General features: G+C 40.2%; 1 long non-coding RNA gene across 3 annotated transcripts in view; it reads left to right on the top strand.

Annotated features, from left to right (window-relative positions):
- Positions 1-13,607, top strand: part of LOC135101840 (uncharacterized) — a 213,146-nt gene that overhangs the window by 94,707 nt on the left and 104,832 nt on the right. For all 3 annotated transcript variants that reach the window (XR_010269395.1, XR_010269394.1, XR_010269396.1), the window contains exon 3: positions 5,208-5,390. This is a non-coding gene — a long non-coding RNA (uncharacterized LOC135101840). The remainder of the gene's footprint in view (positions 1-5,207; positions 5,391-13,607) is intronic.

Here is a 13,607-nt window from a genome sequence, read left to right as displayed (position 1 = left end):
AGAAGAAGAAAAGGCCAACTCCACCACCACCACCACCACCACCAACAACAACAACAACAACAACAACAACAACCCAACCAACCAACCAAACAAACAAACAAACAAACAAACAAACAAAGTAGAAGAAGAAAATCCATTATTCCCACCAATAGTAGTACATTACAGAATAAAAAACTACACACACACACACACACACACACACACACACACACACACACACACACACACACACACACACACACACACACACACACACACACACACACAGCGAGTCACCTGTCCATTGCGTGGCTAATCAACAGGTGAACAGGCAGAGGTCTTGACTAATGGCTTTCTTAATTAGTTGGGCAAACACCTGCGCCAGGTAAGCCCTAAGTTTGGCGCAAGTTATGTCCTGCGGATGAATTTTAAAAAGCGGGGAAATGAGAGAGAGAGAGAGAGAGAGAGAGAGAGAGAGAGAGAGAGAGAGAGAGAGAGAGAGAGAGAGAGAGGGGGGGGGGAGTGCGAGTATCATGTAAGAATTTATCTCTTCTGCAAGACATCAAAGAAATGTAGCTCTTATCATGATTTTTTGTTTTGTTATTATTATTATTATTATTATTATTATTATTATTATTATTATTATTATTATTATTATTATTATTATTATTATTATCATCATCAGTAATAGAAGTATTAATATTAGTACACAGTAGTAGTAGTAGTAGTAGGAGCACTTAGTATTTTTTTTTGTTTGTTGTTGTTGTTGTTGTAATGTTTGTATATAATCATGAATGATATTGTTATTGATAATGATATTTATGTTGCTTTTGACACTGATGCCACTGCCTCCATAAAAGAATACCGTTATTATTATTATTATTATTATTATTATTATTATTATTATTATTATTATTATTATTATTATTATTATTATTATTATTATTATTACTACTACTATTATTATTACTACTACTACTACTACTACTACTATAATCATCATCATCATCATCATCATCATCATCACTACTACTTATCATCACCCACCACCACCACAATCATCACACCAGACCATGATTACCTACTCCGGCGCCGGTGAATCCCCGTCACCTGGCCTCGGCGAGCACGCGTTAATTGGACTCGTCATAATCCGGGTATCGCGTGCACTGAGCGATGCGGCGCGCCCATTAAGTGATCGGGACTGTTAGCATTGCACCAGTTACCGATAAAAGCTTGTCAGGCTCTCTCACATCATTTCCATCGTTACTATTGTCATTATCAAGTGCCATATAACTATAATGAAAGCTGGTTTGGATGGCTAAGATATCGTTTAACTTTAGTGATTGCGTGTGGGTAGTAAAGTGTGGGTTTTATTTAAGGGTTGTTTAAGATCGTGGTTAATTACTGAGGTGAGGTAATGCGACAGGTGAGAAAAGATGAGGGAGTGATGTATTAGATTTATGTAAGTCAGGGGCAGAAGGTGAAAGGTGGAAGAAAGGATGGAAGTGTGTTGGAATAGTGGTGTGTGAGTTGGAGTGATGTGTGTGTGTGTGTGTGTGTGTGTGTGTGTGTGTGTGTGTGTGTGTGTGTGTGTGTGTGTGTGTGTGTGTGTGTGTGTGTGTAGGGGGGTGAGGGAGGGATGAAAAAAAGGTGCATTATAAAGATGGATCTATCTATCACACGTAAATATCTTGCTAATTGCCTCTGTGTGTGTGTAAGACTCTCTCTCTCTCTCTCTCTCTCTCTCTCTCTCTCTCTCTCTCTCTCTCTCTCTCTCTCTCTCTCTCTCTCTCTCTCTCTCTCTCTCTCTCTCTCTCTCTCCAAAATTCCTTCTTCTCTTCACCTTCATCTGCATCATCACCATTTCATTCATGTCCTTCTCTTCCTCCTCTTTCATACATTTCATCTTTCCTCATTCCTTCATTCTTTCCTCCTGTTCCCCCTCATCTTCCCCTCCCCCGTCTTAACCCGGCCAATTAAACATCCCCACAGCTTCCTCCCCACACACACACACACACACACACACACACACACACACACACACACACACACACACACACACACACACACACACAGCTACTACTATTTATCAGTCGTTCTTATTTAGACTTTCTCATTCACGTAATTGGAAAGAAAAGAAGATTGGTGAAAAATGGAGAGAGAGAGAGAGAGAGAGAGAGAGAGAGAGAGAGAGAGAGAGAGAGAGAGAGAGAGAGAGAGAGAGAGAGAGAGAGAAAGCGTTGAAATGCCATGAACCATGCGAGTCATTTGAAAACTTAATTGCCTTACTTAGATAACGAGCCAGAGAGAGAGAGAGAGAGAGAGAGAGCCAGTCCAGTTTATCAAGTGCTCTGGATTAGGCATTCTCTCCACGTTCATCTTGTGCATTATCTCTCCCAGTTTACGTTAATCTCGTTAATCTTTTCAGACTTTCTTTTTTCCCTCTCTCTCTTCCCCGGAGGATACTGAGATAGAGAGAGAGAGAGAGAGAGAGAGAGAGAGAGAGAGAGAGAGAGAGAGAGAGAGAGAGAGAGAACTACTAGAATTTACACAAAATCACACACTAACATCACAAAGACACTAAAATACAAACAAAGGCTTACGCTTCACACACACACACACACACACACACACACACACACACACACACACACACACACACACACACACACAAGAGTAGACGCAATCAGAAGTGAACGCAGCCAGAACGCAGTCACGCCGCCTCATGAAACCCAGGAAATCTTGTTTGGATGAGCCCAGGCATCTGTATGCGCCGCTGCCTCTTGAAACGCTATGTGGCAAAATATCTGACTGCGTGGCTCCCGGAAAGCTTGTAGCCAGAGAGAGAGAGAGAGGGAGGGAGAGGGACGCGGTTAAAGGGACACAGAGAACGATACTGCCATAGAGACAGAAAAACACAGTAGGAAAATACACAGCCAGAAGGATACAGCCATAGAGATAGGGAAAGATACAGCAAGAGGGACGGAAACAGAAAGACACAGCCAGAAACACAAAGCCATGGAGCAGATTCACTCGTCTGTTTTAGTATTGTCTCTTGAATTATAAATGTTTGGTTGTTGTGATGGATTTTGTTTGGTTTGCTTTCAGTAGGAATTTGTGTGGTACCAGTCTCCGTGCTCTGTGGTGTTCTTTTTTGTGTTATTTGTCTTCTTTTTTTTTTTGTTGTGAAGGAAAATTCTCGTTATTTTCTGATTTCTTTTTATTATTTTCTTTTCCGGCTGGTATATTTAGTGGGCTTGTTTTTTTTTCTTTTTGGTTTTGTTTTGCTTTTCTTGTTTTTGTGTATTTTTTTATATATCTATTTATTCCTTTTTTTTGTATTCTGAAAGAGTGTAGTATATGTTTTCCTCAGGGTTGACGCTCAAAGGTTTATTCATTCATTTATTCCTTTATTCATTCCTCCATTCATTCACTCATTCATTCTTTCACTCATTTATTCATTTATCCATTCATTCTTTCATTCACTCATCCATTCATTCATTCATTCTTTCATTCACTGATTCATTCATTCATTCTTTCACTCACTCATCCATTCATTCTCTCATTCATTCATTCTTTCATTCACTCACTCATCCATTCATTCACTCATACATTCATTCATTCTTTCATTCACTCATTCATTCATTCATTCTTTCATTTACTCATTCATTCATCCATTCATTCTTCCACACATTCATTCATTCTCCCAAAACATACCACGCAAAGAAGCTGTTTCATTTATCCTCACTCTGAATATCTGCACATTTCCAATAAAGTTAAGTCCAACAACGCAGTCACCCCTGTATGAAAGCCTGAATGCAGCGGTGGGGAAACAGAGGCGTGTGTTGCACCACTAGTGATTAGAGGCAGCTCCACTGGTAACGACGGTGTTGTGGTTGTTTTAAGCTGAGAGAGAGAGAGAGAGAGAGAGAGAGAGAGAGAGAGAGAGAGAGAGAGAGAGAGAGAGAGAGAGAGAGAGAGAGGGAGGAAATTTTTAAGACCACTAGATCTAGCCTCGCGTGGTGCCTTCAAAGGGTCTGTGCAGGCGGGCAGGTGAGCCAAGCCACTCGCCACCACTCACTGAGCTCCCTCGTGTGTCATTAAGTAGCCAGTGCGTCAAGGGGAAGCGAGAGTATCACCACGCGTATCACAAGATGTACTTGAATGCCGAGGGTTTGTTTCAAAAGTAAGCTTTCTGTGTTTGACCGTGTGTGTGTGTGTGTGTGTGTGTGTGTGTGTGTGTGTGTGTGTGTGTGTGTGTGTGTGTGTGTGTGTGTGTGTGTGTGTGTGTGTATAAGAGGGGAATAGGTGCGTGAAGGATGAGAGATATGCGTCTGGAAATGTTTGAGTGGGTTTATAGAAGGTTGGTGGAAACGATTGTGTAAAAGGTGTGTGTGTGTGTGTGTGTGTGTGTGTGTGTGTGTGGTAGTGGGGGGAGTGCGTGGGTAGATGAGTGGATTTATTTGTGTGTGTGTGTGTGTGTGTGTGTGTGCGCGTGTGTGTTTTATGAACTTTGGTTCGTTTTTTTTTTTTTTATTTATTTATTGTAATTATTTATTTTGCTTTACTCTGTTGTTGTTTGTTGTTGGGGGCGGTGGCGGTAATGTTGTTTTGTGTAATTGATACTTTTTTTTTATGTTGGTGGAGGTGGTGGTAGTAGTGATGGTGGTGGTGGTGATAGTGGTGGTGGTGGTGTTAGTGATCCTCGAATTGTCTTTTACGTTTGGCATTTAGTTTCGCAGCTTTATAAGTTTCATTATTTATTTTATAGCATTCTATTGTTTCCTGTTACCATCTCAGTCTTACAATGAAGAAAACATGTCAGTGCTGAAGGCGTGGAACGTTGCCAGAGTGAATGCAATAAAATTAAGTTGTCCTGAGGTTTAGATGGTTCCTCGAAATACATAAACCAACACATTATATATATATATATATATATATATATATATATATATATATATATATATATATATATATATATATATATATATATATATATATATATATATATATATATATATATATATATATATATATATATATATATATATATATATATATATATATTGTTGCAACGCAAAAAAAAAATTACAACATATCACAGCAACATAATTTCTTCACATCGCTAAAAGCTTCACACGTGCAATAAGGATGTCCAGCTTCTCACACATATGAAACGAATCAGCGTGAGACACATGTGATTCATAAACCTTCCTGATCTCGTTCAGGTATCGCGTGGCTTCGAATCAGGGAACCGAAGCGACGCGACTCACAGCTCCAGTCAGCCCCGGCCAGTGCTTGTGTTGTGTCATAAGGTGCGCTTGTGTGTGATGGATTGTGCTTTCTATCATTACTGGTCAAAGTGACAAAACCTGCTAAAGCTGTACCCGAAGCCTACCACCAGCAGCCCAGTAAGTATGATGAGTAGGTAGTGAGTGTATGGACAAGTACTGATATGTAGTGAAGGAACCGAGTCTCGTTATTTTACTGGTGTGAGGTGACGCATAGCCGGGCCGGGACGCCATCGAGTTGCCACACAGGACCAGATTCTGAAACACTTCTGCGCTTTAACTCCACTACTTCCAAAAGGTTATAGTTGAAGCCACACAGTCTTTTAAGGGCTGTTTTGCGGTCCTACGTAATGGCAGATTAACAAGATTTATACTTTATTTAAAGGAGAAACGGTCTTGAGAATCCGGCTAATCGCTTGTGTAGCCTTTGACAATAGCCGTGGTGGGAGCAAAGCGCTTCTCAATATTGGCCACGGTCACACTTTAACCCGTATTCTGAAACGCTTTGCTCTCTCACCACGATTACTTTCAAAGGCCACAGATGATTAGCCAGTTTTTCTAGAGTGTTTCTCTTATTAATATGGTAGAAATCTTGTTAATCTGTCACTGGAACCATAAAAGAAAAAAGAAACATCCTTCAAAGCCGGTGTAATTTCAACTACTAAACGTTTCATGGGCCGCGTGCTATAGTTTTTTTTTTTTTTTTTTTTTTTTTTTTTTTTAACAAAATCTTAAAGCGTCGGACAAGAACGTTGTTTTGGCGGTAGGTATTTGAGTCCCAGATCTAATTGGCAGAATTATGCTTTGGTGTCACATGTGGATAATGAAGGCAATTATAAGAGTAAATTTAGGGTAAACTTAACTATAATTTACAGGCACTTGAAGCATGATATGCCCCGCCCACTTATCCTATCGTGACGTCGATGTGACGTTTAAATGTGACCTAAGAGTAATCACCCATCCAACCAACAGCTCTTCCTCCTCCTCCTCCTCCTCTTCCACTTGAGTTCAGTGGCTCAAGGAGGAGTGTTCGTCGATTTTCTGTTATTGAAACTGTTATAGGTGTGTGAATTTTCTCTCTCTCTCTCTCTCTCTCTCTCTCTCTCTCTCTCTCTCTCTCTCTCTCTCTCTCTCTCTCTCTCTCTCTCTCTCTCTCTCTCTCTCTCTCTCTCTCTCTCTCTCCCCTATGCACACATAAACACTCCACTTTCCTTCCCTTCCCTTCTTCATATTTTTCCTTTTCCTTCTCCTCCTCTTCCTCCTTCACCATCTCTCCGTTTTTTCCTCTCACCTTTTACCCTTGTCCTTTCTCTTTCACCCTTTCCTTGCCTGCGTCTTTCTGTCTTTCTTCCAATCTTTGTCTCTTTTCCTCCATTTTCTCTCCTCTCTCCTTTTCTCTAATACCACTAAAAGTGAAAAGATTGGACGTGATAACTTATAAATGGAATAGGAGGATGAGGAGGAGGAGAACGATGAAAAATTAAAGTAGTGAAAGGAAAGGAGGATATAAGGAGAAGTCGAATAGAAGAGGAAGAGGAGATAAGACAGAAAGAAGTAAGTTGAATGGAAGAGGAGTGGAAAAGGTTATGTATTAATGAAGAAAAATCATTGTCAATTTAAAGAAGCGGTTTGAAATAGCAGTGTGTGTGTGTGTGTGTATTGTCAAGCGGACATCTCATGGCCTGTGGTTCAGTGACCGTTCACGATCCGCAGCGGGGAGACAGACAGACTGAAAAATAGACTGCAGACAGACAAACATTGATCTAGACATGCAGACAGACAGACAGACATAAAAATTGCTTGACACGAAGAAACATGAAAATACATACAGACAGACAGACACACGAATATAGCCAGATAAAATTAAAACGTGTCGACCAAAAAGGAACACACACACGAAACATTACAAGCAGTGAGTTTCATCTTTATTTTCCCCAAAGTTCATCCTTATCACTTCAGCACCACCACCACCACTACCACTACCACCACCACCACCACCACCGCGTCGATAAAACCAACCCCTTTAAAAATACAACTTCTCAGTACTAAATATTGACGCATGAGGAATAAAGTCAACAATAGTACACGAATTCTCTCTCTCCCGTTGGTTTTCCTCCAAGTTACAATAAGAACCAGTCGGAGGAAAAGTTATTAATGGAGAAAAAGACGATGATATTGAAGGATTTTGTATGATTTTATTTGCATATCAGTCGCTTCGAGGTGTGTGTGTGTGTGTGTGTGTGTGTGTGTGTGTGTGTGTGTGTGTGTGTGTGTGTGTGTGTGTGTGTGTGTGTGTGTGTGCCCGTCCGTCCATCCAGTTATCTACGTCTGCCTCTATTTTTTTTTCATCCACGTCTGTCTGTATATCAATTATCCTCTCTCTCTCTCTCTCTCTCTCTCTCTCTCTCTCTCTCTCTCTCTCTCTCTCTCTCTGGGTGTGTGTGCGCGTGCGTGCGTGTGCGTGCGTGTTGTGTGCGTTTGCGTGTGCGTGCGTGCGTGTTGTGTGCGTGTGTGTGTGCGCGAGTGCTTGTGTGCGCGCTATTTTCATTTTAAGTCTAAATTTACACTTATATATATCTATCCACTTGGGTGGATAGATATATATAAGCGGATATGTTGATAGATAAAGGGAAAAAGAAAAAAGTAAGATTTTTACTACGAAAAAAAAAATTGGTATGGTAGTAGTAGTAGTAGTAGTAGTAGCAGTAGTAGCATATAGCCAGGACGGAGTAAATACATCCTATCAGTTTATTTTTACCAGGATGAAAGGAAAGACACTCGTGGTGCTTTTCCTCGATTACACTTAACGTCCTCAGGTGGAAACTGATTGGGGCTGTGAAGGGTGGGTGTTTCCACGATTCCTGTGACAATTTAACAAAAAATATGGATCATCAATGTTAATACACTTTCGAGAACCCTGCTGATCATCTCTCCTGTATTTAGAAGTAGTCCTTATGAGAATCAAAAGGGCTTCAGCGTACGGGAAGAGGATTATTATACAGTTTCCGCGTAGAAGTTAATGGTTAATGTTGCTATCGCTAGTTCTGAGGAGCTCCTCAACTACACCACAGCACATGAAGGAGTTTAAAGCCAGTACCGAATTAATACTTTATGATATCTTACACGAAATCAAGGGAGAAGCAAAAGCGCAATAATTATGATGGGAGAAATATGAACGCCAAGTCAGTGTTATAAGCAAATTCTTAGGAGCTCTTCAACTACACCACAGTACGTGAAGGAGTTTAAAGCATGTAACGAATTAGTTGCTTATGATACCTTACACGAAATCAAAGGAGAAGCAGAAATGCAAGAATTATGAACTCAAGGTTAGTATCATAAGCGAATTCTGAGGAGGTCTTCAACAACGCCACAGTACATGGAGTTTAATGCATGTACTGAATTGCTATTCATTTCAGACCTTGTGAGGCATCGTATTTCACAAATATCTTCCAAACAAACGGATTAATATACCGTTTTGGCGCAGCCTGCTTGACACCGTCCCTTATAATTATAGTTCATGACATTATAGTGCATTGCCAAAAGTGTTTGATTCAACTGTTTGCTTAGAAGATATTTGCCGAAAAAGATGTCTCATACGATCTGAGAGTGCCACGTGTGAGCCTGATGTCTTCTTGCAGCTTTCCTTATTTTCCAATGTTCTTATGAGTGATATATGGAAACGCCGGATATAGCGGGAGAACTTTATTTCCCTAACGTTTCGATAACTGTCCGGTGTTTCATCCTGAGTTTCATCACCATCACAGTCCCACTCCTCCAAATCGGCACATTATGTTATGTTATGTTCCTATTAAATGGATAGCGGCAGCTTAATGACAGCCCTCACGACAGCTTAATGACGAGACAAAGATATGCAGAAACTCAAGAATTATGATATGAAACGGTGATGTGCAGGGAGAAGTCGTTCGGAGGAGGAGAATGGATATGCTAGAAATGGAAAGGGGAAAGACGTAAGGGCCAAAGGGAAGGTTTATTGATGCACTGAGAGAAGACGTGCAGGTGAAGCGTGCGAAAGAAAACACAGAAAAAAACAAAAAGTGAAGAGACGTGACCCACTGTACTGTAGCGACCTCTGAAGGCAGCAACTGAAAGAGGAAAATATTATAGTGGCGAGAGCTGGTGCCAGTCGCATTGGTTTTGATGAATTGCTGTTACGTTCCGTTTCACCATTTCCACTTTTATGTTGCTACTCTGCACCACACTGAGTGATGCTGTGCGTGATGTATTGGCCAAAACCTTCACTTGTAAATACGTACGTTGGGTTTCTCTTTCATATGACATGGTGTGAATGTTTTTATATATGTTTTTTTTTTTTTTTTTTTTTTTTTTTTTGTGGTGGTGCTTTTACTTTCTCTTTATATTTTTTTTTATATTGTTCTTGTTCTTGTCATTTGTTCTTGCTATTTTCCTTGGTAGTGGTGGTGGTTTTATTGTTTTTTTTCATATTCTTGTTTTTGTTCTTTTCTTTTTCGTGTTATTTACCTTTTTTTCTTTGGTTAACTTGTATATCTTCTTGTTCCTTTTCATCTTGTTTTTTTTTCTTATTTTTCTTTTTCTTCTCCCTGCTCATCCTCTTCTCTTTCACCTCGGCGTTACTGTTACCTCCAAATCATCATCATTATAACCATCACTGTGTCACCCCACCTTTCCACGATCATGCTTCATAACACTTACTTTAATCACCGTAATGTCATTTGCTTCGGATCCCTGGAAGTGTCTCGGTGTCAGTAATTGGCGAAGAGTCTGTACATGTTCCTTAGTTCACTGAAAGCCTCTTAATGTCATGCGAGCGTCGACGATTCCCATTGTGGTGCATAATTGATCGTTGAATGCTTGGTACACTTCACAGCGGCATCTCAAATTTGCTGTCTTAGTGTAAATTTTGGAAACAGAAGATGAAGCTGAGGAAAACAAGATTGGCCACTGAGGAAGATCTTGCACGCTTGACAAACTTTGCATTAACGTATCACAGATTTTCCTCCGCGGTGTAAATATTGAAAGCAGGAGATAAAAAGCAGAGGAAAGCAAGAATGTCCACCGAGTAAAGGCTTGCTTGCTTAATACACTATGCATCGACGTCTCAAACTTTCCCTATTCGTGTAAATCTCGAAAATGGAAACTAAAGATACCAAGATAAAGTGAAGAAAAAAAGAAAAAAAACTATGACCTTAAAACGCGAAGGAAAAGATTGCAATTCGAATTTTCAGCCGCTTAAAGATTCGCGTAGAAATTATTCCAAATGTCAGTTAGATTACTCAGGTTCTAAACATGAGTTCTGTTAAAAGATGTAGAATCCTAAGTAAAATATAACTAGAATCATTAAAACACACTTCAAGAACCCAATTAACATCCACTAAAGACTGTTCAAGATCCGAAGAAGGAAAAGATTACAACTATTATTCTTAAACGTTTTCAGCTCCTCTTAGAACAGATGTCACAAGTCACATATGTATTACTCCAGTTCTCGATGAATTTTCCAGTTTAATGAAGTACAACACTTGCTAAATTTTTAACAGAAATATGAATCGTTCTTGAAAACCTTATTACGTACCAGTAGTAAAAGTGAAAAAGTTAAAAGTGAAGGCAGCGTTGCGTTTAGAAATACTTATCAAGGAAAAAGAGAAGGTTTGAAAGTTCTGGGAAAGAGAAAGATGAAAAAACAACAACTAATACTCTCATTATCATCACCACCACCAGCAGAGCATTAGCGAGGATTATATTTTATTCACCTGTGTATAAGTAGTTCACTAAACCATGATATTAAAGTCACATTTTGAAGTCACTCGAGTTTGCATCGTATATATATATACTCAACTTTGTCGTACGTTATTCCTTATACTTACCAATCATACTTCTGTTCTTAAGTTACTGAGCGCATTACTAGTTATTTTGATATATACACAGCGAAAATTCTCTCTCTCTCTCTCTCTCTCTCTCTCTCTCTCTCTCTCTCTCTCTCTCTCTCTCTCTCTCTCTCTCTCTCTCTCTCTCTCTCTCTCTCTCTCTCTCTCTCTCTCTCTCTCTCACACACACACACACACACACACACACACACACACACACACACACACACACACACACACACACACACACACACACACACACACGGTGATCGTCCTACAAACAGTCATAAAATCGCAACTCCCTCTTGTTTACCTTCCTCGTAGACAAACTGGGACTTTTTTTCTACATGGCGGGGGCTGTGTGTGTGTGTGTGTGTGTGTGTGTGTGTGTGTGTGTGTGTGTGTGTGTGTGTGTGTGTGTGTGTGTGTGTGTGTGTGTGTGTGTGTGTAAGAGAGAGAGGATGAGGTACGCCTTTACGATGCAAATGTATGTACGTCTCTCTCTCTCTCTCTCTTTTTAAGGGCAGAGAGAGAGAGAGAGAGAGAGAGAGAGAGAGAGAGAGAGAGAGAGAGAGAGAGAGAGAGAGAGAGAGAGAGAGATGGTAATGTATAGGTACGAAAAGAAAAAAAAAGAGAAACGGTGAGTGAATGGTGCATGGAGGAAGAATACGGAGAGACAGAGAGAGAGAGAGAGAGAGAGAGAGAGAGAGAGAGAGAGAGAGAGAGAGAGAGAGAGAGAGAGAGAGAGAATAAAACACGATGCCAGCATTAAGTTATAGTCTGCAAAGCCTTTATGTAAGATGACATTAAATTTTACGATGTCGCTAATGTTCGGGTTTCTCTCTCTCTCTCTCTCTCTCTCTCTCTCTCTCTCTCTCTCTCTCTCTCTCTCTCTCTCTCTCTCTCTCTCTCTCTCTCTCCAAGAAATTAACATTTTCTTTCATCCCATAACGCCCTAACATTATATTCAGATTGCTCGTTTGTTTTTGTTGAATAAATACATGAAATTAATTAATACATTTAAATTTTCGTGTGTGTGTGTGTCGGTGTGTGTTTGCATGTCACAGCCACCCACGCTTACATGCCTCACAAACACACACACACACACACACACACACACACACACACACACACACACACACACACACACACACACACACACACACACACACACACACACACACACACACACACACACACACACACACACACACACACATATACAATGTATCAGCCTCATTACTCTTTACTCGTAGTTATGTTTTATCTTGCATTTAATTCCTTCCTTCTTAACAATTCAGGAACTGGCGAATTGAATGTGTGTGTGTGTGTGTGTGTGTGTGTGTGTGTGTGTGTGTGTGTGCGCCTGCCTTTTCTCTTATTTTAATTTATTCTTTGTTGTCTTTTTTCATCATAATCATCATCATCATCATTTCTTCTTCTTTCATGCTCTCTCTCTCTCTCTCTCTCTCTCTCTCTCTCTCTCTCTCTCTCTCTCTCTCTCTCTCTCTCTCTCTCTCTCTCTCTCTCTCTCTCTCTCCAATAATTTTCCTTTATTTATTTTTTCGTTCATTCATTTTGTTTCTTCTTCTTCGTCCCCTTTTTTTGTTTCGGAATCAAAACTGAAGGAGTAGCAGGAGGAGGAGGAGGAGGAGGAGGAGGAGGAGGAAACCCCACAAGGAGAGGGAACAGCTGGGAAAAGAAAGAGGAAATTACTGGTAGGTAGGAAGGAAATAAGAGGAAGAAATTTTACGAAAAGGTGAAGCGAGAGGAAATGAATGAGAGAGAGAGAGAGAGAGAGAGAGAGAGAGAGAGAGAGAGAGAGAGAGAGAGAGAGAGAAACGAAAAAAACAAAATTATTATTGTGTTTATTCGTAATTAAGAAATAAGATTCTCTCTCTCTCTCTCTCTCTCTCTCTCTCTCTCTCTCTCTCTCTCTCTCTCTCTCTCTCTCTCTCTCTCTCTCTCTCTCTCTCTCGTTCGGCGTCCGTGTTTATTCTAGTAGCTTACTGTGTGTGTGTGTGTGTGTGTGTGTGTGTGTGTGTGTGTGTGTGTGTGTGTGTGTGTGTGTGTGTGTGTGTTTTTTAAAGCTGCCCAACTTGATCTCTTTGCTTTCATCATTCCTTCCTTCATTGTACTCTTGATTTTTCTTCCTTTTCTTCAGTAATGTCGTTCTTTCTTCTCTCATCTCATCATCCCCGTCTTCCTTTGCATTTTCATTATCCTTTTGTTGCCCTCCTTCCTTCCTTTCGTTCTTTCTTTTTCTTTCTCGTACTCTTCTCTGCCACCTGATATTTTTTTTTTCGCTCTTTCTTCTTTTCCTTCATTGTCTCTCCCTTTCTCTTCTTTATTTTGCTGCATTTCCTTATTTTCACTTCTTTCCTTTTCGTTCGTCTTTTTCCTCCTTTCCTTATTTTCTATTCTTCCTTCTCTATCTTCCTTTTTCTCTCCCTTCCCTTCCTTTTTCTCTCGCCTC

Source organism: Scylla paramamosain, chromosome 7 (assembly GCF_035594125.1).
Source record: "Scylla paramamosain isolate STU-SP2022 chromosome 7, ASM3559412v1, whole genome shotgun sequence".
Classification (NCBI taxonomy): domain Eukaryota; kingdom Metazoa; phylum Arthropoda; class Malacostraca; order Decapoda; family Portunidae; genus Scylla; species Scylla paramamosain.
This window is presented reverse-complemented; position numbering and strand designations above follow the sequence as displayed.